Source organism: Herpailurus yagouaroundi, unplaced genomic scaffold (genome assembly GCF_014898765.1).
Source record: "Herpailurus yagouaroundi ecotype Mexico unplaced genomic scaffold, PumYag 185, whole genome shotgun sequence".
In the NCBI taxonomy this organism is placed as follows: Eukaryota; Metazoa; Chordata; class Mammalia; order Carnivora; family Felidae; genus Herpailurus; species Herpailurus yagouaroundi.
Genome location: NW_024412416.1, coordinates 23,760,993 through 23,774,721, shown reverse-complemented (window position 1 = coordinate 23,774,721; position 13,729 = coordinate 23,760,993). Strand labels below are relative to the sequence as shown.

At 40.0% G+C, this 13,729-nt stretch overlaps 1 long non-coding RNA gene across 3 annotated transcripts; it reads left to right on the top strand.

Moving 5' to 3' along the window:
* Positions 1-317: 317 nt before the first annotated feature.
* LOC121042529 (uncharacterized) lies at positions 318-13,212 on the top strand. 3 transcript variants are annotated; one of them, XR_005796273.1, is made up of 3 exons: positions 318-355; positions 540-653; positions 12,290-13,212. It is a non-coding gene; the product is annotated as an uncharacterized LOC121042529 (long non-coding RNA). The 3 variants fall into 3 exon arrangements; XR_005796272.1 differs by having other exon boundaries at positions 324-653; XR_005796271.1 differs by lacking the exons at positions 318-355; positions 540-653 and adding an exon at positions 8,724-8,853.
* The last annotated feature ends 517 nt before the right edge of the window (positions 13,213-13,729 follow it).

The following is a 13,729-nucleotide window of genomic DNA, read 5'->3' as shown; positions in this document are numbered from 1 at the left end:
ATGTTTTGCTTAAAGGAAGTCAGGTGTATAAAGCACAGTGCATTCACTCCCTTCTTTGTCTTTGCCTCTATAATCATGATTCTTATCAGAACATATGTGTTTCGGGGCGCCTGGGTGTCTCAGTCGGTTGAGCCTCCGACTTCAGCTCAGGTCACGATCTCGTAGTCCGTGAGTTCGAGCCCCGCGCCGGGCTCTGGGCTGATGGCTCAGAGCCTGGAGCCTGCTTCCGATTCTGTGTCTCCCTCTCTCTCTGCCCCTTCCCTGTTCATGCTCTGTCTCTCTGTCTCAAAAATTAAAAAATAAACGTTAAAAAAAAAAGAACATATGTGTCTGCAAGACTGCTCTCCTACACAACGTACGTAAGATAGCTGAATCAGATGTACATTGTGGACATGCTTTGCTAAGTTTCTGTTATTAATCATTGCTGATCTGTGTTTTCCTGAAAACGTATATAAGAAGATGTACAATAAACCTCGGTACCTCAGGCTGTTGGCTCGGGGTCCCCGGTGCCTCGCTATTCTGTCCTCTCTTTTTCTCAGTTCCTTCGCCGCCCCGGGTTCCCGGCCCATTGAGGTGGAAAAGTGGTGCCGAACAGGGACCTGAAGCCCCCTCTGAGGAGTGATAGGCAAGCGTTTGGAACTCTACAGAAGGCAGTAAGTAGGAAACTTGTTTACAGGGTAATGGTGCAATCACAGCCAAAATTTTCCAGTTTTGCTGCTCTAATATATAATTTTCTAAAAGAATATGGAGCAAAAGTCACTAAGCATAGCATTGAAAAATGTTTAGGAACTGATAAAATACAATCCTTGGTTCTCCGAAGAGGATTCTTTGCATAAAGTCACGTGGATTTGGGTTAAGAATGTTATGAAAGCCATGCGTCAAGCGGAGACTATCTCCCTTGACTTCTGGCCTATACGGGCTCTAATAAGAGTTGTTATTAATACTATGGAGACTGGGGATAAACCTCTGCTGCTGAGATTGGTAAAGAAACGGCTGGCTGTCTCTATACTTACGAGTTAGATGATGAAACCTGACAAAAGTTTAAAACCGAAAGTAAAAGAATTTTTGTGGCGGCTCAATCCTGACCTTTATCCATGGCTCCGCCACCACAAAATGGGTCAGAGGAGGATTATCCCCCTCCCTGAATATCGGAGCTATCTTCATCTAGGCATTCATGACTCCCTATTTCTTCCCTGGAGAGGGAACTCTGGTGTCAAGGAGGGAGTGACTTGTTTATGGTTTTCCCTATAAACAACTCAAGCCGCTGGGCCAGACAATGAAGGCTTAGACTTAAATACTTTAAGATAGTTAAAAAAGGCATGCCATTTTTATGGACCTACTGCTTCCCTATACGATAGAAATTCTGAAGGCATGGGTGGCTTCAGGAGAATGGATACCTTATGATTGGTATGTGGTGCCATGAGCATGTCTTAAACCCCAAGATCTTTTACAATGGAAAATGTGGCTGACAGATGCAGCATACTTGAAATCTCCAGCTAATAGAGCCAATCCCCCTATGCAACATATTTCTTTTGAAATACTCATGGGAACTGGTATTTTCTCAGGTGTATGAGAACAGTTGGTGAATACACCACCAGGCGCTACTGCTCAAATTTCTAAAATCTCTTTAGCGGCTTGGGAAAAATTAACCCCTTCAGGAGAAGTAGGACAAAGCTATATAAAAATTATACAGGGACTCACAGAGCCTTACACTGACTTTATTTCTAGGCTTAAGCAGGCTATTGAACGACAGGTTGGCAGTAAGACTGCTAGAGAGAATTTACGGAAACAACTTGCCTTTGAAAATGCTAATGAAGATTGTCAAGCTGCTATCAGACCACATAGCGAATCCCTAAATTTACTTGATTATCTCTGGCTTTGTAGGAACATTGGCATGCTTACCCATCAAGCTCCAATTACTTCATTACAACTGATGGCTTTGCAAAAACAGAAAGAAAGTAAATGCTATAACTGTGGGAAATTAGGTCATGTAAGAAAGGAATGCCACAAGGTTCCACCACAGAAAATGATTACTCCTACTGCTTCTGCCCCTAGCCTCTGTCCTTGTTGTGGCAAGGGCAAACATTGGGCTAAAGAATATAAATCTAAATTTGATAAACAAGGTAACCCACTGTCCCCTCAGTCGGGAAATGGGATGGCCACTCCCCGCTCCCCACCCTGAACAACAAGGGGGGATCAGCTTCCTGCAGCCCACACAAACCCTCCATGTTATCACTCAGTCCACACCACTTGGGGAAGTGCCGCTGTAGATTTGACCACTCCACTTACTGTAAATTTACATCCTGGCCTTGGGCCACAAAAAATCCCTACCAGTAACTATGATCCACTCCCGCAAGGGACGGTAGTACTCATCTTGGGTAGATCAAGCTTAAATCTTGAGGGAATTCAAATGTTAACAGGAATAATTTATTCCGATTATGAAGGAGAAATAATGGTTGTTGTTCAAACCCGTGTGCCTTGGACCTTTAAGAGCGGTGATAGAATTGCCCAGTTTTTGTTCCCTTCTATTCCAGTTGGAGCTTCACAAGAAATCAGGAAAGGTGGGTTTGGGAGACTTGACCCCTCATGGTGAAATGGGCCTCATTATTAACTGAGATTGACCGCCTCTCCATGACTCTTAAAATTCAAGGCAAATCATTCTCTAGGTTAGTAGACTCTGGAGGTGATATTTTGGTAATTTCCTCTTGATACTGGCCTCCATCCTAGCCTACACAGGCTACCACTAGTTCTGTAAAAGGAATAGGCTTTGTAACAACAGAAGAGATCCGTCAAAGTAGTCTTCTCCTTAAATTGGAAGGTGTTATTCAACAATTTATTTTTATTTTATTTTATTTTATTTTATTTTATTTTATTTTATTTTATTTTCTTATTTATTTTTTTAATTTACATCCAAATTAGCATATAGTTCAACAATGATTTCAGGAGTAGATTCCTTAGTGCCCCTTACCCATTTAGCCCATCCCCCCTCCCACACCTGCTCCACTAACCCTCTGTTTGTTCTCCATATTTATGAGACTCTTATGTTCTGTCCCCCAACCTGTTTTTATATTACTTTTGTTTCCCTTCCCTCATGCTCACCTGTTTTGTCTCTTAAAGTTTTCATATGAGTGAGGTCATATGATTTTGTCTTTCTCTGACTGACTAATTTCACTTAGCATAATACCCTCCAGTTCCATCCACATAGTTGCAAATGGAAAAAATTCATTGTTTTTGATTAATGAGTAATACCCCATTGTATATACATACCACATCTTCTTTATCCATTCATCCCTCAATGGACATTTGGGCTCTTTCCATACTTTGGCTATTGTGGATAGTGCTGCTATAAACATTGGGGTGCATGTGTCCCTTCGAAACAGCATATCTGTATCCCTTGGATAAATACCTAGTAGTGCAATTGCTGGGTATTTTTAGTTTTTTGAGGAACCTCCATACTGTTTTCTAGAGTGGCTGCACCAGCTTGCATTCCCACCAACAATGCAAAAGAGATCCTCTTTCTCTGCATCCTAGCCAACATTTGTTGTTGCCTGTGTTGTTCATGTTAGCCATTCTGACAGGTGTCAGGTGTTATCTCATTGTGGTTTTGATTTGTATTTCCCTGATGATGAGTGATGTTGAGCATTTTTTTCATGAGTCGGTTGGCCATCTGGATGTCTTCTTTGGAGAAATGTCTATTTGTGACTTTTGCCCATTTCTTCACTGGATTCTTTGTTTTTTGGGTATGGAGTTTGATAAGTTCTTTACAGATTTTGGATACTAACCCTTTATCTGATATGTCATTTGCACATATCTTCTCCCATTCTGTCGGTTGTCTTTTAGTTTGGCTGATTGTTTCCTTCACTGTGTAGAAGCTTTTTATTTTGATAAGGTCAAAGTAGCTCATTTTTGTTTTTGTTTCCCTTGCCCCTGGAGACATGTTGACTAAGTTGCCGTGGTCAAGATCAAAGAAGTTTTTGCCTGCTTTCTCCTCGAGGATTTTGATAGCTTCCTGTCTTACATTTAGGTTTTTCATCCATTTTGAGTTTATTTTTGTGTATGGCTTAATAAAGTGGTCCAAGTTAATTCTTCTGCATGTCTCTGTCCAGTTTTCCCAGCACCATTTGCTGAAGAGACTGTCTTTATTCCATTGGATATTCTTTCCTGCTTTGTCAAAGATTAGTTGGCCATACGTTTGTGGGTCCATTTCTGGGTTCTCTATTCTGTTCCATTGTTCCGAGTGTCTGTTCTTGTGCCAGTACCATACTGTCTTGATGATTACAGCTTTGTAGTATAGCTGGAAGTCTGGGATTGTGATGTCTCCGGCTTTGGTTTTCTTTTTTGGGATTGCTTTGGTTATTCAGGGTCTTTTCTGGTTCCATACAAATTTTAGGATTATTTGTTCTAACTCTGTGAAGAATGCTGGTGTTACTTTGATAGGGATCCCATTGAATGTGTAGATTGGTTTGGGTAGTATTGACGTTTTGACAATATTTGTTCTTCCTATCCAGGATCATGGAATCTTTTCCCAATTTTTGTGTCTTCTTCAACTTATTTCATAAGCTTTCTATAGTTTTCAGTGTATAAATTTTTTTAAATTCTTTGGTAAATTTATTTCTAGGTATTTTATGGGTTTTGGTGCAATTGTAAATGGGATCTATTCCTTGATTTCTCTTTCTGTTGCTTCATTGTTGGTGTATAGGAATGCAACCAATTTCTGTGCATTGATTTTATATTCTGCAACTTTGCTGAATTTGTGAATGAGTTCTAGCAGCTTTTTGGTGGAATCTTTTGGGTTTCCATATAGAGTATCATGTCATCTGCAAAGAGTGAATGTTTGACCTCCTCCTGGCCAATTTGGGTGTTTTTTATTTCTTTGTGTTGTCTGATTGCAGAGGCTAAGACTTCCAATACTATGTTGAATAACAGTGGCTAGTGGCAAGAGTGGACATCCCTGTCTTGTTCCTGACCTTAGGGGAAAAGCTCTGTTTTTTCCCATTGAGGATGATATTAGTGATGGGTCATTCATATATGGCTTTTGTATCTCAAGGTATGCTCCTTCTATCCCTACTTTCTTGATGGTTTTTATCAGGAAAGGATGCTATGTTTTGTCAAATGCTTTCTCTGCATCTATTGAGAGGATCATATGGTTCTTGTCCTTTCTTTTATTGATGTGATGAATCACATTAATTGTTTTGTGGATATTGAACCAGCCCTGCATCCCAGGTATAAATCCCACTTGGTTGTGGTGAAAAAAAATTTTTTAAGTATTGTTGGAGCCGGTTGGCTAATATCTTGCTGAGGATTTTTGCATCCATGTTCATCAGGGAAATTGGTCTATAGTTCTTTCTAGTGGGGTCTCTGTCTGGTTTTGGAATCAAGGTAACACTGGCTTCATAGAAAGAGTTTGGAAGTTTTCCTTCCATTTCTATTTTTGGTACAGCTTCAAGAGAATAGGTGTTAACTCTTCCTTAAATGTTTGGTATAATTCCCCTGGAAAGCCATCTGGCCCTGGACTTTTGTTTTTTTGGGAGATTTTTGATTACTAATTCCATTTCCTTACTGGCTATGGGTCTGTTCAAATTTTCTATTTCTTCCTGTTTCAGTTTTGGTAGTGTAAATGTTTCTAGGAATTTGTCCATTTCTTCCAGATTGCCCATTTTATTGACATATAATTGCTCATAATATTCTCTTATTATTGTTTTTATTTCTGCTGTGTTGGTTGTGATCTCTCCTCTTTCATTCTTGATTTTATTTATTTGGGTACTTTTCTTTTGCTTTTTGATCAACCTGGCTAGCAGTTTATCAATTTTGTTAATTCTTTCAAAGAACCAGCTTCTGGTTTCTTTGATCTGTTCTACTGTGTTTTTTGGTTTCGATAGCATTAATTTCTGCTCTAATTTTTATTCTTTCATGCCTTCTGCTGGTTTTTGGGTTTAATTTGCTGTTCTTTTTCCAGCTCTTTAAGGTATAAGTTTAGGTTGTGTATTTGAGATCTTTCTTCATTCTTTAGGAAGACCTGGATTGCTATATACTTTCCTCTTATCACCACCTTTGCTGCACCCCAGAGGTTTTGGGTTGTGGTGTTACCATTTTCATTGGCTTCCATCCACTTTTTAATTTCCTCTTTAACTTCTTGGCTAGCCCATTAATTCTTTAGTAGGATGTTCTTCAGTTTCCAAGTAATTGTTATCTTTCCAAATTTCTTCTTGCAGTTGATTTCGAGTTTCATAACAGTGTGGTCTGAAAATATGCACAGTATGATATCAATGTTTTTGTACTTGTTGAAGGCTAATTTGTGTCCCAGTATGTGTTCTATTCTGGAGAACATTCCATGTGTACTGGAGAAGAATGCATATTCTACTGCTTTAGGATGAAATGTTCTGAATATATCTGTTAAGTCCATCTGGTCCAGTGTGGTCAAAGCCATAGTTTCCTTCTTGATTTTTTGATTAGATGATCTGTCCATTGCTGTCAGTGAGGTGTTGAAGTATCCTACTATTATGGTATTACTATTGATGAGTTTCTTTATGTTTGTGATTAATTGACTTATATATTTGGGCATTTCCACGTTTGGCACATAAATGTTTAAAATTGTTAGGTCTTCTCTGTGGATAGACCCCTTGATTATGATATAATGCCCTTCTGCATCTCTTGCTACAGTCTTTATTTTAAAGTCTAGATTGTCTGATATAAGTATGGCTACTCCAGCTTTCTTTTGTTGACGATTAGCATGATAGATGCTTCTCCATCCCCTTACGTTCAATCTGAAGGTGTCTTTAGGTCTAAAGTGGGTCTCTTGTAAGCAGTATATAGATGGATCTTGTTTTCTTATCCATTCTGTTATGCTGTGTCTTTTGATTGGAGGATTGAGTCCATTGACGTTTAGAGTGAGTACTGAAAGATATGAATTTAGTGCCATTATGTTGCTTGTAGTGTTGGTGTTTTTGGTGGTGTTCTCTGGTCCTTTCTAATCTTTGTTGCTTTTGGCATTTATTTATTTATTTATTTATTTATTTATTTATTTATTTTAATCTTTTCTCCCCTCAGAGTCTTCCTTAAAATTTCTTGCAGGGCTGGTTTAGTGGTCACAAACTCCTTTAGTGTTTGTTTGTCTGGGAAACCTTTTATCTCTCCTTCTATTTTGAATGACAGCCTTGCTGGATAAAGAATTCTTGGCTGCATATTTTTCTGATTGAGCACATTTAATATATCCTGTCACTCCTTTCTGGTCTGCCAAGTTTCTGTGGATAGGTCTGTTGCAAATGTGATGTGTCTTCCCTTGTAGGTTAAGGACTTTTTTTTTCCCTTGCTGCTTTCATGATTCTCTCCTTGGCTGAGTATTTTGTGAATTTGCCTTGTTGATGGTTGGTTTTTGCTGAATCTACTGGGAGTCCTCTGTGCTTCCTGGATTTTGGTGCCTGTGTCTTTCTCCAGGTTAGGAAAGTTTTCCACTATGATTTGCTCACATAACCCTTCTATCCCTATCTCTCTCTCTTCCTCTTCTGGGATCCCTATGATTCTGATGTTGTTCCTGTTTAATGAGTCACGGATTTCTCTAATTCTTAAATTGTGCTCTTTTGCCTTAATCTCCTTTTTTTTCTGCTTCATCATTCTCCAGATGTTTGTCCTCTATATCACTGATTCTCTGTTCTGCCTCATCCATCCATGCCGCTGCGGCATCCATCCATGATTGCAGCTCAGTTATAGCATTTTTTAAATTTCATCCTGACTAGTTCTTACTTCTTTTATCTCTGCAGAAAGGGATTCTAATCGATTTTCAGCTCCAGCTAGTATTCTTATATTGTGATTCTTAATTCTGTGTCAGACATCTTCCTTCTATCTGTGTTGGTTAAGTCCCTGGCTGTTGTTACTTCCTGCTCTTTCTTTTGGGGTGAATTCCTTCATTTTGTCATTTTGAAGGGAGAAGAGTAATGAGTTAGAAAAAATTAAAATTAAAAAAATATTAAAATTAAAAACTTAAACACATACACACAAATCGAATAAATGATGCTATATCCTAGGTGGGTTTTGGTCTGGGTGTTGAAAGTGGTTTGATATATTAAAGAAAAAAAGGGGAAAAAAAGGAAATTGTTTAAGAATTTGAAAAAAATTAATATACTGAAGTAGACTAAAATGAAATGATGTAAGTAAAATGGAATTTGAAAAAAATACACAAAAGTAAAGAACATAGTAGATAAAAATTAAAGAAAAATATTTTAATAAAAATTAAATATAAAAATGAATTTTTCTCTTTCTGTATTCAGGAAAAAGAAAATAAGTGAAAAAGAAAGAAAGAAAGAAAGAAAGAAAGAAAGAAAGAAAGAAAATTGAATAGTTGGACCTGCTAACAGATTGAAATACGACTGAAATTACTTCATTTTCCCCTAGAAATCAGACTATGAAGTGCTTTATAGTCCATAAACTAAGGCGGTGAGACTTGTGTTCTTGAAAAGCAAGGTTGGCCCAGTTGGGTGGGGCTTCGTGTAATGGCTCTGTTCTCCACTAGATGGCACTGCTAGCCTATTGGGGTGGAGTGTTGTGGCACTCGTAGGTGCATGTGACCATGCATGACAGCGGTGAAAAATGGCATCATCCAGCTACCCAGTCTCTAGTATCAGAACTCTGTTCTCCCTGATCAGCAATTGCACACTTGCCCTTTGTCTTCAGCTTTTGTCTGCTCTCTGCTTTTTCACTGTCTGTGACCAAGCCCCAGGTAGTACCTCTCTCCAGAGTTTTGTCTCAGATGTGGCTGTTTTCCCCAGCCCATTGCTTCTGAGGGACTGCAGCTTTGACCCATTCTGACCCTCTGCGGATGGTTTCACCAAGCAATGACCAAATGCCAGCTGCACCCAGGTAAGTTCGCAGGACCATACTGCTGCCATATTGCTGCCAAAGCCCAGAGACTGTGGCTGGGTGCCAGCGTGGCCCAGAAAATGTTCACAAGATAGTGTAGCAGCAGCATTTCAGGGATTATGGAAAATCACAACACACATCTGGCACCAAGCTTCACCCTTAATGACCTTGTTCTACCACCAGAAAATGTGGCCATTCTCTGGGGTCTGTTGGGACCAGGTGGCCTCAACAGTCTGTACCAAATGTCCTTCCAACAGTGGAACCACTTTTCCCCAGGTGGCCCAAGAACCTCCGAGACCCCACTCTGCTCCTGGGGATTTGCCCTTCCCACCAGAGCAGTTCAATACCTGCGAAGTTGTAGCCTCTGCGCTCCCCTTGTTTACAGTCTTAATGGAATTTTAACTCTCTCCTTTCTCCTTTCTCCCTTTTTAGTTTAGTCCCTGTAGCTGTTTCCAATTTTCCACTTTCTCTCCAGCTGCTTTTGGGGAGTGGTGCTTTTCCCATATTCCTGCCCCCACCCCATCTCTGTCCTCTCTCTGCCCACAAAAGCAGCTCCCTGTCCACCATGGCTTCTCTCTCCCCAAGTTCACCTCTCCACTCCATGTACCTGCTGAGTTCTGTGCTTCAGGTTGTGCAGATTGTTGTGTTAATCCTCAGATCAGTTTTCTAGGTGTGCAGGATGGTTTAATGTTGGTCTGGCTGTATTTCATGGATGCGAGACACCAAAAAATCTTCCATACTCTTCCGCCATCTTGGTGCCCTCCTCAACCTTTTATTTTGAACACCCCATCAACCTCTGGGGGAGAGACTTGTTACAACAATGGGGAGCAGAATTGGTTATCCCTCCAAGTGGCTCTGCCAAACATATCATGACCAAAATGGGTTACAGGGAGGGACAAAGCCTAGGTAAAAACCATCAAGGCATTAGAGAGGCAATTGTTGCGCAGGGCCAACTTCACAGAGCAGGACTAGGATATCCTTTCCCTTAGGAGCCATTGAGGAGTATAAGCCTGCTCCCATTAAAATTACATGGAAAACAACTTGTCCTCTATGGACCCCTCAATGGCCCCTTTCATCAGAAAAATTGAGGTCTTAAAACAAATAATTCAAGAACAGTTGTTGGCAGGACATATGGAGCCTTCCCAGTCCCCCTGGAATTCTCCTGTATTTGTCATTAAGAAAAAAATCAGGAAAATGGAGCCTTTTCACAGATCTCAGAAATGTTAACGCCATCATGGAACCTTTAGGTGCCTTGCCATCAGGCTTGCCCATGCCCATGGTGATTCCAAAACAATGGCCTCTAATAATTATTGATTTAAAGGATTGTTTTTATACTATTGCAATACATTCTTATGATAAGGAAAACTTTGTGTTCTCCATTCCCAGTCCAAATAATAAAGAGCCCATGAGATGATATCATTGGATAGTCCTCCAGCAAGGTATGATTAATTCTCCTACTATGTGTCAATACTTCGTTGGCCAGGTTCTGCAACCAGTGATATCCTCAGGCTTACATAATTCATTATATGGATGGTATATTAATAGCCACACAAACCGAAGAGGAATTACAAGTGCTTTACAATGAAACTTCATCTCACCTCATTGCTGCTGGGCTTATTATTGCCCTGGAAAAAATTCAGACTGCCACCCCGGCCTCCTATTTAGGTACCATAGTTGACTGGACCACTGTGAAGCCACAAAGTATGCAGATCTGCAAAGATAATCTTAACACACTTAATGATTTTCAAAAACTCCTTGGGGATATCAATTGGATACACCCTTTGTTAGGCATTCCTACTTACCAATTACAAAATTTATTTAATGCTTACAAGGTGATACTGCTCTGGACAGTCCACATCACTTGTCACCAGAAGCAGAAAATGAACTCCAGTTCATTGAAGAATGCTTAAAAACCTCTTTTGCTTACAGATATGATGCTTCACTGCCTTTACTCCTCCTCGTTTTCCCTACCTCTCACTCTCCTACAGGAATTTTGGCACAAGAAGATAGACCCTTGGAATGGATGACTCTTCACATGAAGACATCTCACACTGTAACCCTGTATATTTCTCTTATAGCTTCACTTGTTATTCAAGGATAAAAAAGAGCTATCCAAATCCTGGGATTCGATCCAACTTTAATTGTTTTACCACTTGCCTCAGCTACCTTTAAGGACATTTTCCCTTTTTCCTCCCTCTTTACAGTTTGCCTTTGCTGATTATACAGGACACATTGGATGCCATTATCCCTCAGGAAAATTATGGGACTTTTTGAAATGAACCCCCTGGATCATCAACCCTGTTGTTTGTGATTCTCCCATTCTTTCTGCACCTACCTATTTCATTGATGGCTCCTCTTCCAGCAGAGCTGGCGTCTTTACAAAATCTATACAGACCTCTTATACATCTGCTCAGCAAGTTGAATTAGTCACTATTTTCTACCTCCTCCAATCTATCCCAGGACCTCTTAATGTGGTTTCTGATATAGTAGGTCTGGTGACCCCCTTTGGAGACTGCTCTTATCTCCACTACCCATGCTATCATTAACCCTCTACTTCAAGACTTACAGCTTGATATTCAGTCTCTGATGCATCCCCTATATATAACTCACATCTGTTCTCACTCAAATCTCCCTGGACCTTTGGCTTTCGGAAACCAATCTGCTGATTTACTCACCTCATCTATTTTTCTCACTCCACATGAGGAACACTCACATTTAACATGTTAATCGTCTTCATGTACACTATAAGATTCCCATGTACCTTGCCAGACAGTTTCCCATTGTCCCATTTGTAGACCTCTGGGTTTAACTGAGCATGCATGCATCAGGAGTTAACCTTCGAGATACTATTCCAAATTGTATTTGGCAAATGAATGTTGCACATTTTCCAGCTTTTGGGAGCCTCTCTTACATTCATGTTACTATTGATACCTTTTCTGAATTTTCTTTCCCCCTCTCTTGGGGGAAGAAAACAGGACATGTTATTTCTCATTTACTTGTCTTTTTTTTTTTTTTTTTTTGGTTATGAGATTGCCCACTAGCATTAAAACTGATAATGGACCTGCTTATGTAACCAGATGTCTACATGACTTTCTACTGGATTAGCAGATCCAACATGTCACAGGTATCTTTTACAATCCTCAAGAACAGGCTATAGTAGAATGCACACATGCAACCCTTAGAAGACAATTAGTCAAACTTCTAACTAAAAAGAAAGGGGGACCCTCTCCCCAAGATATTATGGCCCAAGCACTATTTACCTTAAATTTTTAAAATTTATTGCAGGGTGAGACATACACACATGCGGATAAACACTTCACTCCAACAGATTCCCACACACAAAAAAAAAAACCTATCTGGTTAAAAAATGAAGATAATCACTGGCAGCTCAGGAACCTTATTATCCAAGGCCCTGGTTATGCTTGTGTACTTCCAGATGGATCCCGTCAACAAATATGGATACCTCTTTGGAAAGTCCAGCCCAGGATTAGACATCAGCAAAATGAAGGAGACTTCTCAGCCACTATAAGGCCTGCCTGACGACCCAACCCCTGGTGAAGGAGATGGTGGCACTGACCCTATAGAGACCCCAAAAATAGAAGATGGCTCCAATCCCTCCTCCCACATGGGGACAACTGAAGAATCTCACACAATGTGTAGAATGAGTCCTGGAAACAACTAAATCCAGCAAAACTCCTAAACGCTTGTTCTCAGCCATGCTGGCAGTTGTGACTTGAACCTTGGCACACGTATAGGGGTTTGGCTCCCTGTAAATTTGACTAGAGGCTGTGAAGAAAACCCTGTAGAGGGTCTTACATCAAAGGCTACTGCACCCTTAGAAGGCGAAGGAATGCACAGAGCTTTCATCATAAGATGCTTACTACAGCTGTGGCTTTGAAAGGGAAGAGGGTACTGTGGGAAACAGAACACCACAATGACCACAGGGGCATATTCATTCAGGTTCCAAGATCTCTGAGAAAACTTGAGATCATAAAGTTAAAAATAACTTGAGAGGACTTGAGTGAATTGCTCTTGGGAAATGTGGTCTGTTCTTTAGTACACAAATAGGGATGTTTTGCTTAAAGGAAGTCAGCTGTATATAGCACAGTGCATTCACTCCCTTCTTTGTCTTTGCCTCTATCATAAAGATTCTTATCGGAACATATGTATCTGCAAGACTGCTCTCCTACACAACATACGTAAGACAGCTGAATCAGATGTACATTGTTGACATGCTTTGCTAAGCTTCTGTTGTTAATCATTGCTGATCTGGTTTTTTTCCTGAAAACATATATAAGAAGATGTACAATAAACCTTGGTACCTCGGGCTGTTGGCTCGGGGCACCCTGTGCCTCGCTATACTGTCCTCTTTTTTTCTCAGTTCCTTTGCCACCCCAGGTCCACAGCCCAGTGAGGTTGACATATATCCCCTTAGGCAAAGGAAATAAAGGCAAAGATAAACTATTGGTACTTCATCAAAATAATAAGTTTCTACAGAGTGAAGGTAGCAAACAACAAACGAAATATTACCTTTATAATGGGAGAAGTTATTTGCAAATGACATATCCAATGAAGGGTTAGTATCCAAAATATATAAATAACTGACACAACTCAATTTAAACAACAACAATAATCCAATTAAAGAATGAACAGAACACATTAACAGGCATTTATCCAAAAGAAGACATTCAGGTGGCCAAAAGACATATAAAAATACGCTCAACATCACTGATCAGGAAAATACAAATCAAAACTAAAACGCAGCAACACCTCACACCTGTCAGAATGGCTAAAATAAAACACAAGAAAGAACAAGTGTTGGTGAGGATATGGAGAAAAATGAACCCTCTTGCAAATGACTGTCAGTGGGAGTATA